Genomic DNA, 27348 nt, shown 5'->3' on the forward strand with positions numbered 1-27348 from the left:
AGTTCCCAATCCGACAATTACAATAAAACAAATCTTTTTTTGTTCAATTAAATGTTTATTTTATGTATTTATAATTATACATTTTTTTATTTAACTAGGCAAGTCAGTTAAGAACAAATTCTTATTTCTTATTTACAACCCAGGGCCATACCAGGACGATGCTGGGCCAATTGTGCGCCGCCCTATGGGACTCTCCAGTCATGGCCAGGTGTGATGCTTACCTTTGAAACCCAAAGGTAAGAAGACTTGAGAGACTTGAGAGTGAAAACTTTACAAAGACATGCCTATAGTTGGTGGAAAATGTTTTCAAAATATATTTTTTACACATTTGAACCATGTTTCTTGGGTTAAGGTTCTATATTTTTTTATTTCGACATTTTTCTTTTTGATCTGCGCAATAATATTCTGCTTACCCCAAAGTCACACTTGCTCTCAAATATGGCCTGTTGCTCGCGGGACACATCCTTTGCGCGCTCTACCAAATTTTTGCACGCTCCTCTGGTCTGTGCTTTCGTGGCACTCAACCTCTTTGCTCTCGACTCAGTGTTTGTTTGCTCAATGATTTTTCATCTTGCTCCACAGCGCTATCTCGCACGCGAGGGACTTTAGAGGATGATTTGATGCCATAAGAATCAAACATGGACCAACTCTTGCCCTCCTCTGTCAGATCAGGGAAACCATGCTGCCGTGGTAATTTACACCACAAACAGAGAGACAGAGAGAGAGAGAAAAGGATCTAACCTTGTGATAGGAGGAAGCCATCCCAATCAACTTCTGACACAGTTGTGATTTAAGATTAAGCGATTTAACGTTTAGTTAGCCACATAGGCAAAGTCATTATTACAGTAAAGACCACGTAGATTAAAAGGTGAACAGCCGTTGAGGAAAGTGACTGAAAACTTAAAAAAAAAAAAAAACACACAACACAGACACCTGTCCTCAAACTCTGTTTCAGCTGAGGCGTTCATACGGCTGACTGTTTGACCCCTTTGTGCCTTGACCTTGGCACAAGTGCACCGTGCCCCCCCCCACCCCCGTGGACAAGCAGCGTACCACACATACCTGCTGCATACATGGGTTTACTCATGGGGGCAAGACATGGCAATATCCACAGGGCAAAAGCAGCAGCTGCAGAGAGAGCGAGAGAGTGTAAGTAGGGGGTGCTGCAAGCTTGTAATACTTTCACATACCTCACCACAGCGAGCGGCTGTGGGAGTTTACACAGCGGGGCCCCAGCACATTAAATAGATGTATATGTTTAGGTGTGTGTGTGTGTGTGTGCATGATACTTTAACACATACCTCTGCATCAGCAGAGCAGGGCAGTATGGGGGATACTGATAAAGATATGCATGGATTGTATACATACTATCACCAAGTGTGTGTGGCATGTGTTCATGATACTACTGCAACACATACCTCACCACTGTTGACAGACTGTAAGAGTAGATATTGTGTGTGTGTGTACTCCCTCTCATACACATATATCTTACCCAGAGAAGGTCTGTAGAGGATAGCTGTTGTAAGACTAGCTGCCCAGATTTTGTAGCCAATATCTTTCCTGGGATTTTTACGAGAAGAGGAATGGTCTATTGCGGAGAGGCTTGTGCAGCCTATAGCCTGTTGCGCACGGCAACAGCTGGTAGAGAGAGGCTTGAGATGTGTAGCGGAAGTAAGAAGCAAAATATTATCTAAATATTAGGAAATTCATTAGCTAAATATTAAAGCTATAAGAAAAATATTTACCTGTCAAAGTGCAAGAAAAAGGTTCACAGATTATGAAATTGCAAATCTCGTTCCTCCAGACTGTACTCTGTAGTCCCCTGGCAAAGTTTCACTACTGATTAAGCCTAAGTTTTTAGACAAGACGATTATAATACCTGGGCGACAACAACACAGTGCAACGAGGAATTTACTATTGTTATCAAGTGAGTACACAATTATTGGCCATGGGCTGTAAGCTGCGGTAATGTCGGCGAATTGGAATAAACCCTCAAACGTTCTGTTTTGTTTCATTGCCAAAATAACTGCGCAGGCCTACAGTCTAGGCCTGATTATGTAACCATTTGGATCAGGTTTTAATGCTGCCAAGTTTACAATCAGCAAGCAAGAGCAATGTGCATCTCTCATCCAATAGGCAGTTAGCAGGCTAGATAAAAAAGGTTGACTTAAGTGTCCCATAAGTTTGCGTTGTCTGTCTTTACCTGGGACTCCACAAGATTTAAGAGGCATAGCCATGGCAGTGGAGGTAGATATGTAGATGAAGGCAGGGTAAAGTGACTAGGCATTCAGATAGATAATAATAAGGTATTTGAGGTAGATATGTACATGAAGGCAGGGTAAAGTGACTAGACATCAGGATAGATAATAATAAGATATTTGAGGTAGATATGTACATGAAGGCAGGGTAAAGTGACTAGGCATCAGGATAGATAATAATAAGGTATTTGAGGTAGATATGTACATGAAGGCAGGGTAAAGTGACTAGGTGTCAGGATAGATAATAATAAGGTATTTGAGGTAGATATGTACATGAAGGCAGGGTAAAGTGACTAGACATCAGGATAGATAATAATGAGGTAGATATGTACATGAAGGCAGGGTAAAGTGACTAGGCATCAGGATAGATAATAATGAGGTAGATATGTACATGAAGGCAGGGTAAAGTGACTAGACATCAGGATAGATAATAATAAGGTATTTGAGGTAGATATGTACATGAAGGCAGGGTAAAGTGACTAGACATCAGGATAGATAATAATAAGGAGGTAGATATGTACATGAAGGCAGGGTAAAGTGACTAGTCATCAGGATAGATAATAATAAGGTATTTGAGGTAGATATGTACATGAAGGCAGGGTAAAGTGACTAGGCATCAGGATAGATAATAATAAGGTATTTGAGGTAGATATGTACATGAAGGCAGGGTAAAGTGACTAGGCATCAGGATAGATAATAATGAGGTATTTGAGGTAGATATGTACATGAAGGCAGGGTAAAGTGACTAGGCATCAGGATAGATAATAATAAGGTATTTGAGGTAGATATGTACATGAAGGCAGGGTAAAGTGACTAGGCATCAGGATAATAATAATAAGAGTAAAATAAAGAAGGAAGTCCAGGATCCAGTTGTAGAGGGAGGGGTTCAGTCCCAGGGTCCCCGGCTTGGTGATGAGCTTGGAGGGGACTATGGTGTTGAACACTGAGCTGTAGTCTATGAACAGCATTCTCACATAGTTATTTCCCATCTTGTCCAGGTGGAAGAGGCCAGTGTGAAGCACAAATGAGATTGCGTCATCTGTGGATGTGTTGGGGCGGTATGCGAATTGGAGTGTGTCCAGCGTGTCTTGGATGATGGTGTTTATGTTTGCCATGACCAACCTTTCAAAGCACTTCATAATTACAGATGGGAGTGCTAAAGGGCGATAGTCATTTAGGCTGGTTACCTTGGAGCTCTTTGGAACAAGGACAATGGTAGTCAGCTTGAAACATGTTTGGATTTTAGACTGGGACAAGGAGAGATTGAAAATGTGAAGAGACTTGCCAGCTGGTTTGCGAATGCTTTGAGAATGTACCCTGGCATTCCGTCTGGCCTGGCTGCCTTGCGGAAGTTAACCTGTTCAAAAGTTTAACTCACATCAGCCAACAAGAGTTAAAAAACACATTCATCGGGAACAACAAGGGCTTTCACACAAGACTCAGTGTTGTATTCCTTGAAGCGAGCATCAAAAGGCATTTAGCTCATTTTGTAAGTTCTGCATCACCGGGCATCTCACATCTGTCTTTCCCTTTGTAATCCGTAACTGTACGACATATGACGAGCGTCAGAGCAAGTTTAATATGATTCCATCTTCCTTTTATATTGTCCTTTTGCATGTTTGATATCTCTTCGGAGGTCATAGCGGTATCACTAGCCTTTAGCCCAGCGCGGATATTGCCTGTAATAATGTTTTTTGGGGGGGTTGGGATATGTTCGCATAGTCACTGTGGAGACGACATCATCTATGCACTTATTGATACCCAAGACAACTCAAAGCTGATACAGATATACCCAAGACGACTCAAAGCTGATACTGACATACCCAAGACGACTCAAAGCTGATACAGACATACCCAAGACGACTCAAAGCTGATACTGACATACCCAAGACGACTCAAAGCTGATACAGACATACCCAAGACGACTCAAAGCTGATACAGACATACCCAAGACAACTCAAAGCTGATACAGATATACCCAAGACGACTCAAAGCTGATACTGACATACCCAAGACGACTCAAAGCTGATACAGACATACCCAAGACGACTCAAAGCTGATACAGATATACCCAAGACAACTCAAAGCTGATACAGATATACCCAAGACAACTCAAAGCTGTAATCATCGCCAAAGGTGCTTCTACAAAGTGTTGACTCAGGGGTGTGAATACTTATGTAAATTATACATTTCTGTATTTCATTTTCAATACATTTGCAAACATTTCTAAAAACATGTTTTCACTTTTATCCTTACGTGGTATTGTGTGTAGATGGGTGAAGATGTATTTATATTTAATCCATTTTGAATTCAGGCTGTAACACAACAAAATGTGGAATAAGTCAAGGGTTATGAATCCTTTCTGAAGCCACTGTACATGCACTCTATGCTCACATCAAATCAAATTCTCTCTGCACACATGCAGCTCCTTTACAGCATATACAGTGTTCCACACTGGCCTCCATGTTCTCTTCAACTGGCCTCCATGTTCTCTTCAACTGGCCTCCATGTTTTCTTCAACTGGCCTCCATGTTTTCTTCAACTGGCCTCCATGTTCTCTTCAACTGGCCTCCATGTTTTCTTCAACTGGCCTCCATGTTCTCTTCAACTGGCCTCCATGTTCTCTTCAACTGGCCTCCATGTTTTCTTCAACTGGCCTCCATGTTTTCTTCAACTGGCCTCCATGTTTTCTTCAACTGGCCTCCATGTTTTCTTCAACTGGCCTCCATGTTCTCTTCAACTGGCCTCCATGTTTTCTTCAACTGGCCTCCATGTTTTCTTCAACTGGCCTCCATGTTTTCTTCAACTGACCTCCATGTTTTCTTCAACTGACCTCCATGTTTTCTTCAACTGACCTCCATGTCCTCTTCAACTGGCCTCCATGTTTTCTTCAACTGGCCTCCATGTTTTCTTCAACTGGCCTCCATGTTTTCTTCAACTGGCCTCCATGTTCTCTTCAACTGGCCTCCATGTTCTCTTCAACTGGCCTCCATGTTTTCTTCAACTGGCCTGCATGTTCTCTTCAACTGGCCTGCATGTTCTCTTCAACTGGCCTGCATGTTCTCTTCAACTGGCCTCCATGTTCTCTTCAACTGGCCTCCATGTTCTCTTCAACTGGCCTCCATGTTCTCTTCAACTGGCCTCCATGTTCTCTTCAACTGGCCTCCATGTTCTCTTCAACTGGCCTCCATGTTCTCTTCAACTGGCCTCCATGTTCTCTTCAACTGGCCTCCATGTTTTCTTCAACTGGCCTCCATGTTCTCTTCAACTGGCCTCCATGTTCTCTTCAACTGGCCTCCATGTTCTCTTCAACTGACCTCCATGTTCTCTTCAACTGGCCTCCATGTTCTCTTCAACTGGCCTCCATGTTTTCTTCAACTGGCCTCCATGTTTTCTTCAACTGGTCTCCATGTTCTCTTCAACTGGCCTCCATGTTCTCTTCAACTGGCCTCCTGTTCGACGGTGCAGAGTCAGATGTAAGTCTTCAAACCCTTAGCATGTTGCTTCTCTTCTTTCCATGTGTTTTAACTGCAGAGATGAGCTGCAGAATAAACAAGCCCACATGGTCACAACACAGACATACTGTAACAACTCAGATCTGTTCTTTTTTTACAAACCTCATCCAGACCACAATATTATCTCTCTCCCAGTCAGACACTGGGGTGAGACTCGCACACTTCTCCTGTGTGTGTGTGTGTGTGTGTGTGTGTGTGTGTGTGTGTGTACTTGTGTGTGACAATCCAACTTCTATAATTCTCCTATGGCCAGCCATTCTTCACTGCAAGTGATATTCTCAGCTCCCGATCCGTGTGTGTGTGTGTGTGTGTGTGTGTGTGTGTGGTTATTTATATAGATTGGTGCCAGCAGCTGGTTGTCATTACTCAGGCTTGTGTGTGTGTACATATGGTTATTTATATAGATTGGCGTCAGCAGCTGGTTGTTGTTGCTCATGTTTGAAGTTTTTATGTTCTTAACTCTGAGCCTGAGCCAGAGGAACAATCATAATCATCACTTTTAACCAGCAGTGTTTGTAGTTTAGCAGTTTAGCAGTTTAGCAGTTTCTATTTTGTGCCCCTTCAGACTGGAGAGGAGGTCTGTTGTGTCAAGACACTGAAAATGTAAAGGACATGTTAACTTGCGTCATTGCAGTATTTTTTTTTGTGTTTATCTACTAAACCCTAGACCAGTACATTTAGTAAACACTAGACCAGTACATCTAGTAAACACTAGACCAGTACATTTAGTAAACACTAGACCAGTACATTTAGTAAACACTAGACCAGTACATTTAGTAAACACTAGACCAGTATATCTACTAAACAGACCAGTACATCTAGTAAACACTAGACCAGTACATCTAGTAAACACTAGACCAGTATATCTACTAAACAGACCAGTACATCTAGTAAACACTAGACCAGTACATCTAGTTCAACAGACCAGTACCTCTACTAAACAGACCAGTACATCTAGTAAACACTAGACCAGTACATCTAGTTCAACAGACCAGTACCTCTACTAAACAGACCAGTACATCTACTAAACACTAGACCAGTTCATCTAGTAAACACTAGACCAGTACATCTAGTTCAACAGACCAGTACCTCTACTAAACAGACCAGTACATCTACTAAACACTAGACCAGTTCATCTAGTAAACACTAGACCAGTACATCTACTAAACACTAGACCAGTACATCTAGTAAACACTAGACCAGTACATCTAGTAAACACTAGACCAGTTTATCTAGTAAACATTTGAGCAGTACATCTAGTGAACAGACCGGTACCTCTACTAAACAGACCAGTACATCTAGTAAACACTAGACCAGTACATCTAGTAAACACTAGACCAGTATATCTACTAAACAGACCAGTACATCTAGTAAACACTAGACCAGTACATCTAGTAAACACTAGACCAGTACATCTAGTAAACACTAGACCAGTATATTTAGTAAACACTAGACCAGTACATCTACTAAACAGACCAGTACATCTAGTACAGACTGGACCAGTAGATCTAGTAAACACTAGACCAGTACAGAGAGGGAGTGAGTGAGTGAGTGAGTGAGTGAGTGAGTGAGTGAGTGAGTGAGTGAGTGAGTGAGTGAGTGAGTGAGTGAGTGAGTGAGTGAGTGAGTGAGAGAGAGTGAGAGAGAGTGAGAGAGAGAGAGAGATACTGAGGTCATAAACCAAAACCTGCAGAAGAAACACAGCGGAACCTGGAAATACCATCCAACACAAAACTGAGTGAGTAATGTTCAGTCTGAACCTACTTCTGAAGCTAGAAAGTAAAAGTAATTTTGTTATATAAAGCCTAATAAACAAGGCTACTAAGCTACCAAGCTGCAAGGACAAAACTGACCTGGCTGCAACTTCAATTAGCAAGGAAGTGTGAAGTGAGAGGTGTGAAAACTATTGAGCCTAACAATGGCAGGAGAGATCCACAGCCCCCCACCCCCCACCTCCACCCAAATGCAGAGGCCTTTGAAGCCCCCATTGGCTTATCCCTGTTCAGAGGTCATTACAATACAGTACCCCATGGATATAAAAAAAAAACACTGCACGGAATAAGTACAAAAAAAAGCTCCTCAAGGTTAATCCAGAGACACTACTTGCTGACTGCTACAAAAAGAGGAACGTAAGCAACTTAATTATCCACACAGACCCTCCCCTGGCATGACACAGTGCTATAAGAGTACACTACCCCTATGTCAAGAGAGAGAGTATTGGCCCAGGGTGGAAACTCACAATACTAGACATTGAGGAAATTGAAACGACCTCTGTTAACCTACAAGTCTGGGACAGTAATGGTGCAGGGCATCCTCAGTCTGGGGACAGTAATGGTGCAGGGCATCCTCAGTCTGGGGACAGTAATGGTGCAGGGCATCCTCAGTCTGGGACAGTAATGGTGCAGGGCATCCTCAGTCTGGGGACAGTAATGGTGCAGGGCATCCTCAGTCTGGGACAGTAATGGTGCAGGGCATCCTCAGTCTGGGACAGTAATGGTGCAGGGCATCCTCAGTCTGGGACAGTAATGGTGCAGGGCATCCTCAGTCTGGGGACAGTAATGGTGCAGGGCATCCTCAGTCTGGGACAGTAATGGTGCAGGGCATCCTCAGTCTGGGGACAGTAATGGTGCAGGGCATCCTCAGTCTGGGACAGTAATGGTGCAGGGCATCCTCAGTCTGGGGACAGTAATGGTGCAGGGCATCCTCAGTCTGGGACAGTAATGGTGCAGGGCATCCTCAGTCTGGGACAGTAATGGTGCAGGGCATCCTCAGTCTGGGACTGTAATGGTGCAGGGCATCCTCAGTCTGGGACAGTAATGGTGCAGGGCATCCTCAGTCTGGGACAGTAATGGTGCAGGGCATCCTCAGTCTGGGACAGTAATGGTGCAGGGCATCCTCAGTCTGGGACAGTAATGGTGCAGGGCATCCTCAGTATGGGACAGTAATGGTGCAGGGCATCCTCAGTCTGGGACAGTAATGGTGCAGGGTATCCTCAGTCTGGGACAGTAATGGTGCAGGGCATCCTCAGTCTGGGGACAGTAATGGTGCAGGGCATCCTCAGTCTGGGACAGTAATGGTGCAGGGCATCCTCAGTCTGGGACAGTAATGGTGCAGGGCATCCTCAGTCTGGGACAGTAATGGTGCAGGGCATCCTCAGTCTGGGACAGTAATGGTGCAGGGCATCCTCAGTCTGGGGACAGTAATGGTGCAGGGCATCCTCAGTCTGGGGACAGTAATGGTGCAGGGCATCCTCAGTCTGGGGACAGTAATGGTGCAGGGCATCCTCAGTCTGGGGACAGTAATGGTGCAGGGCATCCTCAGTCTGGGGACAGTAATGGTGCAGGGCATCCTCAGTCTGGGGACAGTAATGGTGCAGGGCATCCTCAGTCTGGGGACAGTAATGGTGCAGGGCATCCTCAGTCTGGGGACAGTAATGGTGCAGGGCATCCTCAGTCTGGGGACAGTAATGGTGCAGGGCATCCTCAGTCTGGGGACAGTAATGGTGCAGGGCATCCTCAGTCTGGGGACAGTAATGGTGCAGGGCATCCTCAGTCTGGGGACAGTAATGGTGCAGGGCATCCTCAGTCTGGGGACAGTAATGGTGCAGGGCATCCTCAGTCTGGGGACAGTAATGGTGCAGGGCATCCTCAGTCTGGGGACAGTAATGGTGCAGGGCATCCTCAGTCTGGGGACAGTAATGGTGCAGGGCATCCTCAGTCTGGGGACAGTAATGGTGCAGGGCATCCTCAGTCTGGGGACAGTAATGGTGCAGGGCATCCTCAGTCTGGGGACAGTAATGGTGCAGGGCATCCTCAGTCTGGGGACAGTAATGGTGCAGGGCATCCTCAGTCTGGGGACAGTAATGGTGCAGGGCATCCTCAGTCTGGGGACAGTAATGGTGCAGGGCATCCTCAGTCTGGGACAGTAATGGTGCAGGGCATCCTCAGTCTGGGGACAGTAATGGTGCAGGGCATCCTCAGTCTGGGGACAGTAATGGTGCAGGGCATCCTCAGTCTGGGACAGTAATGGTGCAGGGCATCCTCAGTCTGGGACAGTAATGGTGCAGGGCATCCTCAGTCTGGGACAGTAATGGTGCAGGGCATCCTCAGTCTGGGGACAGTAATGGTGCAGGGCATCCTCAGTCTGGGGACAGTAATGGTGCAGGGCGTCCTCATGCAGTTTCAGCAGGACTTTTATGGGATCAAAGAGAGAGAACAGCAGGAAAGAGTCTCTCTCTGTAACAACTCCCCCATCCTGAATGAGTCTGATCACACCTCTTCAAGCTGTCCTGCAGACGAGGATAGTCACCCCCCCCCCCCCAGCACTGAACACACCCAGGTCCCACAACTGTGCTGCTCCTCCATCATTGAGAGGTGTAAATTCACAGAGCTGGAGAGAGACATGGTGGAGCTCAGAGAGCTAGTCCACCCAATCCAGACAGAACAAACCCACAAAACAGACCAGCACAACAACCCCCCCCCCCACCTGGAGGGCAGAAGGTGGAGACGGACGGCTGTCTGAGAGAGCTGGCTGCTCTACGGACTGAGGTGAGAGAACTTAAAGAGGCACACATGGCACTGAAGGAGAAGGTGAGAAAGCTGAGGTGTGACAGAGAGCAGGCCACTCCCCCCAGAGAAGCCAGCAGAACAGCCCACCTCAGAACCAGACCACAACCTCAACACCACAATGGGACAGAACAACACAGGACCCACCAACCCAACAGACCCCACTCCCACTGTCAGTTCCCCCGATAGCCCTCCTGACAACCCCCACACATCCACTGAGGACACACAATATCCAGAGATTGTGCTCCTCATTGACTCAAATGGCAAATACATTCAAGAGGATAAACTCTGGTGCCTAATCACTGCCCCGGAGCTGTTGTCAGAGGACAACCACATCATAATTCACATGGGCACAAATGACCTGAGAGCACAGCAGGAAAGGGTGTCCACAGCACTCAAGGGAGTGATTGAAAAAGCTTCTTCCACTTTCCCCAACGCACGAGTGGTTATCTCCACCCTGCTACCACGAAAATACTTTCACCATGCAGCGGGACAATGCAAACATTTCCTGTGACTGTGCCTCAAAGCCTAATGTCTACCTGGCCCACCACTCCACCCTGGACTTGAACAGCCTTTACAACCAGGTCCACCTCTACAAAGGCAGCAATCCCAACTTTTGCCAGGACCCTGAAGGCCGTCACCCTCAACCGTAGCCCCAGTACCTCACACAGGAGCAACGGACACCGCGCCCAGACCAGCGAGACACCCTCCCAGACTTGCAAGACCCCCTCCCGAAGGACCTGTACCTAGAGAACCCATGCAAAAAAGATCTACACCCAGACCACAGCATCACCAGCCACGCCCCAACCAGCTGAAACCACCCCAAACAAAGCCTGGCCACACCCTATATAGGCCCCGCCCCCCATATCAGACCTATGCCCCTTCTGCCTACCCCATGCCCCCCGCCCCTGCGACAAGGACCTCAACATGATAGCAGGACATAAAATCTTAGAATCAACTATTAAAGACTACCAGAACCCACTGGATTCTCCAATTAAATTGAATGAACTACAGGACAAAATACAAACCCTTCAACCCTAAAATTCCTATGGGGTTGATGGTATCCTAAATTAAATTATAAAATATACAGACTACAAATTCCAATTGGCTATACTTAAACTCTCTAACATCATCTGGCATCTTCCCCAATATTTGGAACCAAGGACTGATCACCTCAATCCACAAAAGTGGAAACAAATGTGACCCCAATGACTACCATTGGGCTATGCATTAACAGCAACCTTGGGAAAATCCTCTGCATTAACAGCAGACTCGTACATTTCCTCAGTAAAACAATATACTGAGCAAATGTCAAACTAGCTTCTTACCAAATTACTGTACGACAGACCACGTATTCACCCTGCACATCATAATTGACAAACAAACCAAAACAAAGGCTTATCAAGCTTATCAAGCCTAAACATCAGTGTCAGAGGTAACTTCCACAAAGCTGTGAACGATCTGAGAGACCTTCTCTGCCATCAAAAGGAACATAACATTTGACATACCAATTATGATCTGTCTAAAAACACTTGAATCAGTTATAGAAATCATTGCCCTTTATGGTTTTGAGGTCTGGGGTACGCTTACCAACCAAGAATTCACAAAATGGGACAAACACCAAATTGAGACTGTCCATGTACAACATAAAACACCAAATAATGCATGCAGAGCAGAGTTAGGCCGATACCGGCTATTTATCAAAATCCAGAAAAGAGACGTTCAATTCTACAACCACTTAAAAGGAAGCGATTCCCAAACCTTCTATAACAAAGCCATCACCTACAGAGAGATGAACCTGGAGACGAGCCCCCTAAGTAGGCTTGTTCTGGGGCTCTGTTCACAAACACAAACAGACCCCACAGAGCCCAGGACAGCAACACAATTAGACCCAACCAAATCATGGAAAAACAAAAAGATAATTAACTGACACATTGGAAAGAATTGACAAAAAAACTGAACAAACTAGAATGCTATTTGGCCCTAAACAGAGAGTACAAAATTGAGTAAGCATGGCCTTGCTATTGAGTAAGGCCACTGAAGGCAGACCTGGTTCTCAGGAGAAGACAGGTTATGTGCACACTGCCCACAAAATGAGGTGGAAACTGAGCTGCACTTCCTAACCTCCTGCCAAATGTATGCCCATATAAGAGACATATATTTCCCTCAGATTACACAGATCCACAAAGAACTCGAAAACAAATCCAATGTGGATAAACTGTCATATTGTAAATACAACCTATGTTTATTTATTTTCCCTTTTGTACTCTAACTATTTGCACGTCATTACACCACTGTATATAAACATAATATGACAATTGAAATGTATTTATTTCTTTGGAACTTTTGCAAGTGTAATGTTTACTGTTAATTTTATTGTGTTTATTATCTATTTCACTTGCTTTGGCAAGAGAGAGAGAGAGAGAGAGAGAGAGAGAGAGAGAGAGAGAGAGAGAGAGAGAGAGAGAGAGAGAGAGAGAGAGAGAGAGAGAGAGAGAGAGAGAGAGAGAGAGAGAGAGAGAGAGAGAGAGAGAGAGAGAGAGAGAGAGAGAGAGAGAGAGAGAGAGAGAGAGAGAGAGAGAGAGAGAGAGAGAGAGAGAGAGAGAGAGAGAGAGAGAGAGAGAGAGAGAGAGAGAGAGAGAGAGAGAGAGAGAGAGAGAGAGAGAGAGAGAGAGAGAGAGAGAGAGAGAGAGCTGTTTCTTTATGTTGTAAAACATACAGAGGGTTCCAAAAGGGTTCTTCAGCTGTCCCCATAGGATAACCCTTTTTGGTTTCAGATAGGACATTTTTGGGTTCCATGTAGAATCCTCTGTGGAAAGGAACCCAAAAGAGAACCCCAAAAATGTCTACCTGGAACCAAAAGGGTTCTCATCAATTTTAAAACTGAAACCCTGAAAGCAAGACAAGAGCTCTCACTTTCTCCTCTTAAAGCAACGAGGGTGTTGCTGCATACATTTTTCTAGAGAGTCCTCATAAACACACATTGTTTCCATGTCATTCTTCTTCTCTCTCCGGAGTATAGCGATGCCAAGAGCTCCCCCTCCCAGCCCTAGTGGGCTTGTTAGTTAGGGGACATCTGCTGCCTAGGCCAAATATTGTTTTTGGCTCTCCGCTCCCTGGCTCTGCAAAGAGAGAATGGAGCTGAGGACTATTTTTACAACCGAGGGATAGACTGACAGTGTTAACATGCTAAACAATGCCTCTATATCCCTTTGTGCTCGCTCTCTCCAGCTGAGGAAACAACTGCTGGCGAATGAGATCGTCCAAAAACAACACAGCCGTGCCTGTGTTGAGTTTAGAGGGTGAAGCAGAAGTTATGATGAAAACTGATGTCAATGACCTCTTGACCTCCGTGGGATCTTGGGTTCAGAGTTCAGTCTGTCAGAGTCCAATGCCTTGACCGCTTTAGTGCCTGACATTAGAAAGTTGCTTTGAGGAGGATGATTCCTTTTTGCACAATGGCCTTCATCCACAACACACCATTCTCAAAGACTAGTTGGTCCTATCCATTACAATCAATGTAGTAGATGGCATTCAAACGTTCAGCAGCCAAATAGAGAAAAATCTCTTCAGTCTAAACAGACACTTCTATTTCTATGTCTGTCATGTTTTGTTTTCTAGCATGGCGTTCCTGATGCATTGTGGGTGTTTTGTTTCCACATTGATTTCGGCAGATAGCCTAGTGGTTCGCCTAGTTAGTCTAGTGGTTAGAGCATTGGGCCAGTAACTGAAAGGTTTCTAGATCAAGTCCCTGAGCTGACAAGGTAAAAATCTGTTGTTCTGCCCCTGAACAAGACAGATAACCCACTGTTCCTAGGCTGCCATTGTAAATAAGAATTTTAAATAAAAATGTCTGTCATGTTGTATTTTCTAGCATGGAGTTCCTGGTGCATCAGTGGGTGTTGTATTTTCTAGCATGGAGTTCCTGGTGCACCATGGGTGTTGTATTTTCTAGCATGGAGTTCCTGGTGCACCATGGGTGTTGTATTTTCGAGCATGGAGTTCCTGGTGCACCATGGGTGTTGTATTTTCTAGCATGGAGTTCCTGGTGCACCATGGGTGTTTTATTTTCTAGCATGGAGTTCCTGGTGCACCATGGGTGTTTTATTTTCTAGCATGGAGTTCCTGGTGCACCATGGGTGTTTTGTTTTCTAGCATGGAGTTCCTGGTGCACCATGGGTGTTTTATTTTCTAGCATGGAGTTCCTGGTGCACCATGGGTGTTTTGTTTTCTAGCATGGAGTTCCTTGTGCATCGGTAGGTTTTTTGTTTTCCAGATTGATTGACTTCTTGATTGTTTTGTTTTTGCTAAGTAGTGTTTATCCCCTGACAGGGGATCAGTCTATTAATACTGTAATCAGATGTTATTGCAAAACAGAGTGTCCTTCCCAAATGGCACCCTATTCACTATATAGAACACTACATTTGACCAGGGCCCATAGGGCTATGCTCAAAAGTAGTGCACTATACAGGGAATAGGTTTCCGTTTAGAACGCAGACCTAATTTCTTCCCTCTGAGCACAATCTCCTTCCTTTCCAATGTTTTCTTTTCTCCAAGTCAGACCAAGTATAATTTCCTGCTAGCCCCCTGAAAACTCAAGGTCCTGAGTTAACTTATCCTAATAACTGAGTTAATTTATTCCAATAACTGAGTTAACTTATCCTAATAACAGAGTTAACTTATCCTAATAATGGTGTTCTCAAGAAGTTAATATTGGACTGACAGACTGTGAGTCTGTCTGGACACCACCATCTGCAACTAGATCATGGACTTCCTTACGGGCAGACCACAGGCTGTGAGGATTGGAAACAACATCTCCTCCAAACTGACTCTTAACACAGGGGACCCCCAGGGGTGTGTCCTCAGCCCTCTGCTGTACTCTCTGTTCACCCACGACTGCATGGCTTTGCACGACACCATCCCTATCATCAAGTTTTCTGACGACACCACGCTTGTAGGCCTGAGAACCAACAACGGTGAGTCAGCCTACAAGAATAGACTGACGAGTTTGACAAGAAAGTTCTTTGTTTCTGGACATTTTGAGCCTGTAATCAAACCCACAAATGCTGATGCTCCAGATACTCAACTAGTCTAAAGAAGACCCATTTTATTGCTTCTTTAATCAGTACAACAGTTTTCAGCTGTGCTAACATAATTGCGAAAGGGTTTCTAATGATCAATTAGCCTTTTACAATGATAAACTTGGATTAGCTAACACAGCGTGCCATTGTAACACAGGAGTGATGGTTGCTGATAATGGGCCTCTGTATGCCTATGTAGATATTCCATAAAAAATCTGCCGTTTCCAGCTACAATAGTCATTTACAACATTAACAAAGTCTACACTGTATTTCTGATCAATTTGATGTTATTTTAATGGACAACAAATTTGATTTTCTTTCAAAAACAATGACATTTCTAAGTGACCCCAAACTTTTGAACGGTAGTGTAAGTGAACTGGAATTGTGGTGCCAGGACAACAACCCCTCCCTCAACGTCAGCAAAACAAAGGAGTTGATTGTTGACTTCAGGAAGCAGAGGAGGGAACATGCCCCAATCTGCATCAATGGGGACTGCAGTAGAGAGACTCAGCAGTTTTAAGTTCCATATCACGAGGACTTCACATGGACCAACAACACTACCATTCTTGTCAAGCAGGCGTAACAGCGTCTCTACTTCCTAAGGCGCCTGAAGAAATTCGGCATGCCACCACGAGTCCTCTCCAAACACTACCGCTGCACCATCGAGAGAGTCCTGACCGGTTGCATCACAGCCCGGTACGGGAATTGTTCAATTCACGACCACAAGGTCCTCCAGAAGGTGATAAAGACGGCCCAGTACATTATTGGGACCGGGCTCCCACTCATCCAGGACATCTACTTGAAACGATACTTGAGGAAGGCCTGCAACATCTGTTTAGTGTTTCCATTGGGCTGAGCTGGACATAAATACCCTGTCTGTTTAGTGTTTCCATGAGGCTGAGCTGGACATAAATACCCTGTCTGTTTAGTGTTTCCATTGGGCTGAGCTGGACATAAATACCCTGTCTGTTTAGTGTTTCCATTGGGCTGAGCTGGACATAAATACCCTGTCTGTTTAGTGTTTCCATTGGGCTGAGCTGGACATAAATACCCTGTCTGTTTAGTGTTTCCATGAGCCTGAGCTGGACATAAATACCTGATCTGTTTAGTGTTTCCTTGAGGCTGAGCTAGACATAAATACCTGGTCTGTTTAGTGTTTCCATGGGACTGAGCTGGACAAAAATATCCTGTCTGTTTAATATTTCCGTGAGAATGAGCTGGACATACATTTCTTGTCTGTTTAGTGTTTCCGTGAGGCTGAGCTGGACATAAATTCCCTGTCTGTTTAGTGTTTCCTTGAGGCTGAGCTGGACATAAATATCCTGTCTGTTTAGTGTTTCCTTGAGGCTGAGCTGGACATAAATATCCTGTCTGTTTAGTGTTTCCATGGAGCTGAGCTAGACATAAATTCCCTGTCTGTTTAGTGTTTCCTTGAGACGAGCTGGACATAAATACCCTGTCTGTTTAGTGTTTCCTTGAGACGAGCTGGACATAAATACCCTGTCTGTTTAGTGTTTCCTTGAGACGAGCTGGACATAAATACCCTGTCTGTCTACAGGCCCATAGAGAGAGACCATACCATACACTGTTTTCACTACCACATGATACAGGTACGTGTGTGTGTGTGTGTGTGTGTGTGTGTGTGTGTGTGTGTGTGTGTGTGTGTGTGTGTACGTTGTATTTGTGTGTTTGTAAAGTTTTGGTTCCCAGGTTATTTCAAGTTTTAATGTCACATGCACAGGTACAGTGAAATGCCTTTCTTGCCAGCTCCATATCCAACAATGCAGTAATCAATATCAATGTGTTACTAAGAAATATGAAATACACAATAAAGTAGGTAAGTAAGCATACTATATACAGGAAATGTTTAAAAAGTCAGTTCCAATACCATATTTACATGTGCAGGGATACTGGAGTGATGGAGGAAGATACAGTGGAAGTCGGAAGTTTACATACACTTAGGTTGGAGTCATGAAAACTTGTTTGAAAACCACTCCACATATTTCTTGTTAACAAACTATAGTTTTGACAACAACAAAGTCAATGTATTGGAGTAGCCATCACAACGCCGTGACCTCAATCCTATAGAATATTTGTGGGCAGAACTGAAAAAGCGTGTGCGAGCAAGGAGGCCTACAAACCTGACTCAGTTACATTTTCTCTGTCAGGAGGAATGGGCCAAAAATCACCCAACTTATTGTGGGAAGCTTGTGGAAGGCTACCTGAAATGTTTGACCCAAGATAAACAATTTAAAGGCAATGCTACCAAATACTAATTGAGTGTATGTAAACTTCTGACCCACTGGGAATGTGATGAAAGAAATAAAAGCTGAAAAAAATAATTCTCTCTACTATTATTCTGACATGTCACATTCTTAAAATAAAGTGGTGATCCTAACTGACCAAAGGCAGGGAATTTTTACTAGGATTAAATGTCAGGAATTGTGAAAAACTGAGTTTAAATGTATTTGTCTAAGGTGTATGTAAACTTCCAACTTCAACTGTAGATATATATAGGGGTAAGGTGACTAGGCAACAGGATGTAAGATAAACAGAGTAGCAGCAGCTTGGATAGGAGTGGGTGTGTGGGTGTGTAGAGTCAGTATAAATGCATATTATGTGTGAGTGATCAAATGATGGAGTGAGAGTGTGTGTGTGTGTGTGTGTGTGTGTGTGTGTGTGTGTGTGTGTGTGTGTTGGAGTGACCGTGTGTGTCACTGTGTAGAGCCTTGTGAGTGTGCATAGAAACTGTCCAAAGATTGAAATAAAAGGTCAATAAATATACAAGGTAAACTCAGATAGTCCGTGTAGCTATTTTGTTAGCTATTTATCAGTCGTATTGCTTGAAGCTCGAAGCTGTTCCAGAGCCTGTTGGTGTCAGACTTGCTGCACCGCTATCTCTTGCCGTGCGGCAGCAGAGAAAATAGTCTATGGCTTGGGTGGTTGGAGTCTTTGACGATTTTCCGGGCTTTCTTTTCACACCTTCCTGATATATTTTCTCGCATCGTTAACACATTGGGTCAGGTGAGGTCAACACATAAGTAAAATAATCCTTATTGTTGTACACAGCAAACTGTACTCTCAAATGTCAAAGGTCACAGTCAGTGCTGTACACTCTGTGACAGACTGAGCCTGTGATGTTTCAGTGTAATTATGTCATTACATCACTATGTAAACTGATACTAGACTACTACCACCAGCAGAAGTTCCCCTGGTCTATGTTCTAGGGACAGACTATTCAACCAGTAAACAGACTGGCCTCTCTGTCTGTGACCCATCTGTCCCTCAGACAGGCTGTTTAACCAGTAAACAGACATGCCTCTCTGTCCCAAATGGCAACTTAATCCCTAGATAGTGCACAATGTTTGACCATGGCCCCATAGGGAATATGGTGCCATTTGGAACACATGCTCAGTCTGTTGACTGTAAACCAACCGTTCATTGATGAAGGAAGAAACACAACACAGTAGAGAATGTACCAGCTCTGCCGGGAAACATCCACCCTGTGGGCCTTAGTGCACTTATGTAGGGAATAGGGTCCTACTTTAGATAAACTATTGTCCTATTTTAAATACTGTCACGTTCGTTATAATAATAATGGTCGGACCAAAGCGCAGCGTGAGTAGCGTTCCACATAATTTATTCAAAAGTGAAACTTTAGATAAATAACAAATAAATAAAAAATAAACGAACCGTGACTAACAATGCAACTACACATAAACAATATCCCATAACCCACAAGTGAAAAACAAGCTACTTATGTATGATCCCCAATTAGAAACAACGATTACCAGCTGCCTCCAATTGGGAATCATACAAATCACCCAAACATAGAAAAACTAAACTAGAACCCCACATAGAAAATAATAACTAGAAAAACCCCCACGCCCTGACCTACTCTATCATAGAAAATAAGAGCTTTCTATGGTCAGGACATGACAGATACCCTGTTGTCCTATTTTAGATCCCCTGTTGTCCTATTTTAGATACCCTGTTGTCCTATTTTAAATACCCTGTTGTCCTATTTTAGACACCCTGTTGTCCTATTTTAAATACCCTGTTGTCCTATTTCAAATACCCTGTTGTCCTATTTTAAATACCCTGTTGTCCTATTTTAAATACCCTGTTGTCCTATTTTAGACACCCTGTTGTCCTATTTTAGACACCCTGTTGTCCTATTTTAGACACCCTGTTGTCCTATTTTAAATACCCTGTTGTCCTATTTTAGACACCCTGTTGTCCTATTTTAGACACCCTGTTGTTCTATTTTAGATACCCTGTTGTCCTATTTTAGAGGGCAGGAAATCCACTTCCATACAGGATACAACCTCTCTCTACGTTTTGTTTTGATTCAAACTGGAAAATATTTTTTCTTTAGTCTTCTACGATTTGTAACTCGATCTCGTTCGTTCGTTATTTTCCTCCTCGGTCCGACGAACAAGTGACAGTAAAAGGAAACAAAAGAGGTTAATAAAAATACGTTATTTTTAAAGTGATCATTGAAATGTCACCATTCTCACCAGCCTCGTAGCTGTAGCGTAATTCAGTGAATGGATCGGTGAACCAAGGTGATAACAGATTCCTGTCAACACATCTGAAGTATTTCAAGTACCTGTACCTTTATTGGTACAGCAGTTAACCTAGAAATGGGTGTTCCTTTCTAGATGAGATACAACTCTGCCATTAACAACCCCTTAGAGAGGTCATACTACTGCCGTTAACAACCCCTTAGAGAGGTGGTACTACTGCCATTAACAACCCCTTAGAGAGGTCATACTACTGCCATTAACAACCCCTTAGAGAGGTCATACTACTGCCATTAACAACCCCTTAGAGAGGTGGTACTACTGCCGTTAACAACCCCTTAGAGAGATCATACTACTGCCATTAACAACCCCTTAGAGAGGTGGTACTACTGCCGTTAACAACCCCTTAGAGAGGTCATACTACTGCCATTAACAACCCCTTAGAGAGGTCATACTACTGCCGTTAACAACCCCTTAGAGAGGTCATACTACTGCCGTTAACAACCCCTTAGAGAGGTCATACTACTGCCATTAACAACCCCTTAGAGAGGTGGTACTACTGCTGTTAACAACCCCTTAGAGAGGTGGTACTACTGCCATTAACAACCCCTTAGAGAGGTGGTACTACTGCCGTTAAGAACCCCTTAGAGAGATCATACTACTGCCATTAACAACCCCTTAGAGAGGTGGTACTACTGCCGTTAACAACCCCTTAGAGAGGTCATACTACTGCCGTTAACAACCCCTTAGAGGTCATACTACTGCCGTTAACAACCCCTTAGAGAGGTCATACTACTGCCATTAACAACCCCTTAGAGAGGTCATACTACTGCCATTAACAACCCCTTAGAGAGGTCATACTACTGCCATTAACAACCCCTTAGAGAGGTCATACTACTGCCATTAACAACCCCTTAGAGAGGTCATACTACTGCCATTAACAACCCCTTAGAGAGGTCATACTACTGCCATTAACAACCCCTTAGAGAGGTCATACTACTGCCATTAACAACCCCTTAGAGAGGTCATACTACTGCCATTAACAACCCCTTAGAGAGGTCATACTACTGCCATTAACAACCCCTTAGAGAGGTCATACTACTGCCATTAACAACCCCTTAGAGAGGTCATACTACTGCCATTAACAACCCCTTAGAGAGGTCATACTACTGCCATTAACAACCACTTAGAGAGGTGGTACTACTGCCATTAACAACCCCTTAGAGAGGTCATACTACTGCCATTAACAACCCCTTAGAGAGGTCATACTACTGCCGTTAACAACCCCTTAGAGAGGTCATACTACTGCCATTAACAACCCCTTAGAGAGGTCATACTACTGCCATTAACAACCCCTTAGAGAGGTGATACCCATTTAGCCTGCCTGTCTCTAGCTCCTAAATCCTCCTCACCCTCACCCTAACCCTAACCCCCACCAACTCCCTAACACCCACCCACATTATCACCCTCACCGTGAAGGTGTCCTCATGCTTCCAGTCCGAAACATTTAGATAGAGTTATTCTGATGACATTTTGCAATGTTTATTTTCATTCAGGACTTTTATTGTTGAGGCAAGCCGAAGTTGGTAGTCGAAGTCCCCGCCCTTTTGACTCTGGGCTCCCGAGTGGCGCAGCGATCTAAGGCACTGCATCTCAGTGCTAGAGGCATCACTACAGACCCTGGTTCGTATTCCAGGCTGTATCACAACCGGCTGTGATTCGGAGTCCAATAGGGTGAGTACACAATTGGCCCAGCGCCGTCCGGGTTAGGGTTTGGCCGGGGTAGGCTGTCATTGTAAATAAGAATTTGTTCTTAACTTACTTGTCTAGTTAAATAAAAGTTCAATAAAAAATACAATAATACAAATTATTGGTGATTGATCAACTGTAAGGATTCTTCAGTAAAGTCTTTGTTATCATTCAATGGAAGATGACCAATTACATGTCAAAAATGTCATTGAGAAATACTGCACCAAACATCTTAGTTAGATGTAAAACTGTGTAACAAATTAATGGCAGATTTCTTGTGTACTGGCTACGGCGTCTCAAAATGGACAAACAGTACTACTGCCGCTTTTTTCTCATTTCTCAAGCAAAGGTCTTCTATGGGAGAATGCGAGCACACTCGTTTGGTTTGGCTAGCCGCCAGCCGAACTCAAGCATGCTGACGCCATGGAAGAGGGTGACAATGCAGCTGCAGCTGTCAGTGAAGGGAGGGTGAAGGCTACTGGACAGGAGGGTGTAGACTACTGGACAGGAGAGTGTAGGCTACTGGACAGGAGGGTGTAGGCTACTGGACAAGAGAGTGTAGGCTACTGGACAGGAGGGTGTAGGCTACTGGACAGGAGAGTGTAGGCTACTGGACAGGAGAGTGTAGGCTACTGGACAGGAGTGTGTAGGCTACTGGACAGGAGAGTGTAGGCTACTGGACAAGAGAGTGTAGGCTATTGGACAGGAGAGTGTAGGCTACTGGACAGGAGTGTGTAGGCTACTGGACAGGACAGGAGAGTGTAGGCTACTGGACAGGAGAGTGTAGGCTACTGGACAGGAGAGTGTAGGCTACTGGACAGGAGAGTGTAGGCTACTGGACAGGAGAGTGTAGGCTACTGGATAGGAGAGTGTAGGCTACTGGATAGGAGAGTGTAGGCTACTGGACAGGACAGGAGAGTGTAGGCTACTGGACAGGAGGGTGTAGGCTACTGAACAGGAGAGTGTAGGCTACTGGACAGGAGAGTGTAGGCTACTGGACAGGAGAGTGTAGGCTACTGGACAGGACAGGAGAGTGTAGGCTACTGGACAGGACAGGAGAGTGTAGGCTACTGGACAGGAGTAGGTAGGCTACTGGACAGGAGTAGGTAGGCTACTGGACAGGAGAGTGTAGGCTACTGGACAGGAGAGTGTAGGCTACTGGACAGGAGTGTGTAGGCTACTGGACAGGAGTGTGTAGGCTACTGGACAGGAGTGTGTAGGCTACTGGACAGGAGAGTGTAGGCTACTGGACAGGACAGGAGAGTGTAGGCTACTGGACAGGAGAGTGTAGGCTACTGGACAGGACAGGAGAGTGTAGGCCACTGGACAGGAGAGTGTAGGCTACTGGACAGGAGAGTGTAGGCTACTGGACAGGAGTGTGTAGGCTACTGGACAGGAGAGTGTAGGCTACTGGACAGGACAGGAGAGTGTAGGCTACTGAACAGGAGAGTGTAGGCTACTGGACAGGAGAGTGTAGGCTACTGGACAGGACAGGAGAGTGTAGGCTACTGGACAGGACAGGAGAGTGTAGGCTACTGGACAGGAGAGTGTAGGCTACTGGACAGGAGTGTGTAGGCTACTGGACAGGAGTGTGTAGACTACTGGACAGGAGAGTGTAGGCTACTGGACAGGACAGGAGAGTGTAGGCTACTGGACAGGACAGGAGCGTGTAGGCTACTGGACAGGACAGGAGCGTGTAGGCTACTGGACAGGACAGGAGAGTGTAGGCTACTGGACAGGATTCTCTGGACAGGAGAGTGTAGGCTACTGGACAGGACAGGAGAGTGTAGGCTACTGGACAGGAGAGTGTAGGCTACTGGACAGGAGAGTGTAGGCTACTGGACAGGAGAGTGTAGGCTACTGGACAGGACAGGAGAGTGTAGGCTACTGGACAGGAGAGTGTAGGCTACTGGACAGGACAGGAGGGTGTAGGCTACTGGACAGGACAGGAGAGTGTAGGCTACTGGACAGGACAGGAGAGTGTAGGCTACTGGACAGGACAGGAGAGTGTAGGCTACTGGACAGGACAGGAGAGTGTAGGCTACTGGACAGGAGAGTGTAGGCTACTGGACAGGAGTGTGTAGGCTACTGGACAGGAGTGTGTAGACTACTGGACAGGAGAGTGTAGGCTACTGGACAGGACAGGAGAGTGTAGGCTACTGGACAGGACAGGAGCGTGTAGGCTACTGGACAGGACAGGAGAGTGTAGGCTACTGGACAGGACAGGAGAGTGTAGGCTACTGGACAGGAGAGTGTAGGCTACTGGACAGGAGAGTGTAGGCTACTGGACAGGACAGGAGAGTGTAGGCTACTGGACAGGAGAGTGTAGGCTACTGGACAGGAGAGTGTAGGCTACTGGACAGGAGAGTGTAGGCTACTGGACAGGAGAGTGTAGGCTACTGGACAGGACAGGAGAGTGTAGGCTACTGGACAGGACAGGAGAGTGTAGGCTACTGGACAGGACAGGAGAGTGTAGGCTACTGGACAGGACAGGAGAGTGTAGGCTACTGGACAGGACAGGAGAGTGTAGGCTACTGGACAGGAGAGTGTAGGCTACTGGACAGGAGTGTGTAGGCTACTGGACAGGAGGGTGAAGGCTACTGGACAGGAGGAAGGTGTAGGATACTGGACAGGAGTGTGTAGGCTACTGGACAGGAGGGTGTAGGATACTGGACAGGAGGGTGTAGGATACTGGACAGGAGAGTGTAGGCTACTGGACAGGAGAGTGTAGGCTACTGGACAGGAGAGTGTAGGCTACTGGACAGGAGAGTGTAGGCTACTGGACAGGAGAGTGTAGGCTACTGGACAGGAGGGTGTAGGCTATTGGACAGGAGGGTGTAGGCTACTGGACAGGAGAGTGTAGGCTACTGGACAGGACAGGAGAGTGTAGGCTACTGGACAGGAGAGTGTAGGCTACTGGACAGGAGAGTGTAGGCTACTGGACAGGAGAGGAGAGTGTAGGCTACTGGACAGGAGAGTGTAGGCTACTGGACAGGAGAATGTAGGATACTGGACAGGAGAGTGTAGGATACTGGACAGGAGAGTGTAGGCTACTGGACAGGAGTGTGTAGGCTACTGGACAGGAGAGGAGAGTGTAGGCTACTGGACAGGAGAGGAGAGTGTAGGCTACTGGACAGGAGAGGAGAGTGTAGGCTACTGGACAGGAGAGGAGAGTGTAGGCTACTGGACAGGAGAGTGTAGGCTACTGGACAGGACAGGAGAGGAGAGTGTAGGCTACTGGACAGGAGAGTGTAGGCTACTGGACAGGAGAGTGTAGGTTACTGGACAGCAGAGTGTAGGCTACTGGACAGGAGGGTGTAGGCTACAGGGCAGGAGAGGGTAGGCTACTGGACAGGACAGGAGAGTGTAGGCTACTGGACAGGACAGGAGAGTGTAGGCTACTGGACAGGAGAGTGTAGGCTACTGGACAGGACAGGAGGGTGAAGGCTACTGGACAGGAGGGTGAAGGCTACTGGACAGGACAGGAGAGTGTAGGCTACTGGACAGGAGAGTGTAGGCTACTGGACAGGACAGGAGGGGGTAGGCTACTGGACAGGAGAGTGTAGGCTACTGGACAGGAGAGTGTAGGCTACTGGACAGGACAGGAGGGGGTAGGCTACTGGACAGGAGAGTGTAGGCTACTGGACAGGACAGGAGGGGGTAGGCTACAGGACAGGAGAGTGTAGGCTACTGGACAGGGCAGGAGAGTGTAGGCTACTGGACAGGACAGGAGAGTGTATGCTACTGGACAGGAGAGTGTAGGCTACTGGACAGGACAGGAGAGTGTAGGCTACTGGACAGGACAGGAGGGGGTAGGCTACAGGACAGGAGAGTGTAGGCTACTGGACAGGAGAGGAGAGTGTAGGCTATTGGACAGGAGAGTGTAGACTACTGGACAGGAGAGTGTAGGCTACTGGACAGGAGAGTGTAGGCTACAGGGCAGCAGAGTGTAGGCTACTGGACAGGAGAGTGTAGACTACTGGACAGGAGAGTGTAGGCTACTGGACAGGAGAGTGTAGGCTACTGGACAGGAGAGTGTAGGCTACAGGGCAGCAGAGTGTAGACTACTGGACAGGACAGGAGGGTGTAGGATACTGGACAGGACAGGAGGGTGTAGGATACTGGACAGGGCAGGTCATTTTGTGGGAGGACATTATAAACATATGACCCAGTTCCACTCCCTCGAGGGGAACCCTTTTGAAGACAGAGAGATAATAGCAACATGATATTCTAATATGAGTATAATGAAGCCTGTTTCTTTGTGATGTTTTCTGTCCCTCAGGTATGGAAAGCTATGAAAGCCTGGTTTGCAGATGAAGAGAGAGGTCCCAATGAATGTCCCAATAGACTAAGGGTATATCCTGTATGCCATGGGTTAAATGTGTAGGCCTACCTATGTTAGCGAATGTTGCATACAAAAACCACACTTAATCATCACACACAATATATAAACCTATTCAAATTAGAGCAGGCCAACCCTGCTGTAGCTCTGCTGTGTGTGCAGGGTTATGTTTCAGCCCTGCAATAACACACCTGATTTAAACTTATCAAATCTAGTTGATAATCAAGTGTGCTATTGCTGAGCTGGAATAAAAGCCTGCTCGGCCAGTAGATCTATTGCTGGGCTGGAATAAAAGTCTGCTCGGCCAGTAGATCTATTCCTGGGCTGGAATAAAGGTCTGCTCAGCCAGTAGATATATTGCTGAGCTGGAATAAAAGTCTCCTCAGCCAGTAGATCTATTGCTGAGCTGGAATAAAGGTCTGCTCAGCCAGTAGATCTATTGCTGAGCTGGAATAAAGGTCTGCTCAGCCAGTAGATCTATTGCTGAGCTGGAATAAAAGTCTGCTCAGCCAGTAGCTCTATTCCTGGGCTGGAACAAAGGTCTGCTCAGCCAGTAGATCTATTGCTGAGCTGGAATAAAAGTCTGCTCAGCCAGTAGATCTATTCCTGGGCTGGAACAAAGGTCTGCTCAGCCAGTAGATCTATTGCTGAGCTGTAATAAAAGTCTGCTCAGCCAGTAGATCTATTGCTGAGCTGGAATAAAAGTCTGCTCAGCCAGTAGCTCTATTCCTGGGCTGGAACAAAGGTCTGCTCAGCCAGTAGATCTATTGCTGAGCTGGAATAAAGGTCTGCTCAGCCAGTAGATCTATTCCTGGGCTGGAACAAAGGTCTGCTCAGCCAGTAGATCTATTCCATTGATCAGTAGAGCGAGGTAGGTGTTTTGGAGTTTTTTATTGTTTACCTGAAATGATGATGTAGTAATAACAGCCAACTTGTTCCTGCTCCACTATCTAGTGTTGTTTAGACTACGATGTCTAATCTTTACATACCAGTAGGCTTATTTATACATTTTGAAAGTGATAATTCTTTGAAGTGAAGTGTTTAAACTTGTTTTAATTGTTAAACTATTATTCAAAATGAACTAGTGTCAATGTTTATTAATCACATATCACAATCGTGTAATAAAGAGGGGAAGGGGTTCTGTCTGTAAAGTGTCTGTAAAGTGTCTGTAACATGTCTGTGTTTCTGTGTTTTATTCTCAAATGAGGGAGCCTGTTCCTCCTGCCTGCCGCTGCAGCTCTGCTCTCTGAGGGAGCCTGTTCCTCCTGTCTGCCGCTGCAGCTCTGCTCTCTGAGGGAGCCTGTTCCTCCTG

General features: G+C 45.5%; 1 long non-coding RNA gene across 1 annotated transcript; it reads left to right on the forward strand.

Moving 5' to 3' along the window:
* Positions 1–27348, forward strand: LOC106608289 (uncharacterized). The gene is made up of 3 exons (XR_006770374.1): positions 1–236; positions 21502–21679; positions 25977–27348. It is a non-coding gene; the product is annotated as an uncharacterized lncRNA (long non-coding RNA).

The sequence above is a fragment of the Salmo salar genome, chromosome ssa06 (assembly GCF_905237065.1).
Source record: "Salmo salar chromosome ssa06, Ssal_v3.1, whole genome shotgun sequence".
Classification (NCBI taxonomy): Eukaryota; Metazoa; Chordata; class Actinopteri; order Salmoniformes; family Salmonidae; genus Salmo; species Salmo salar.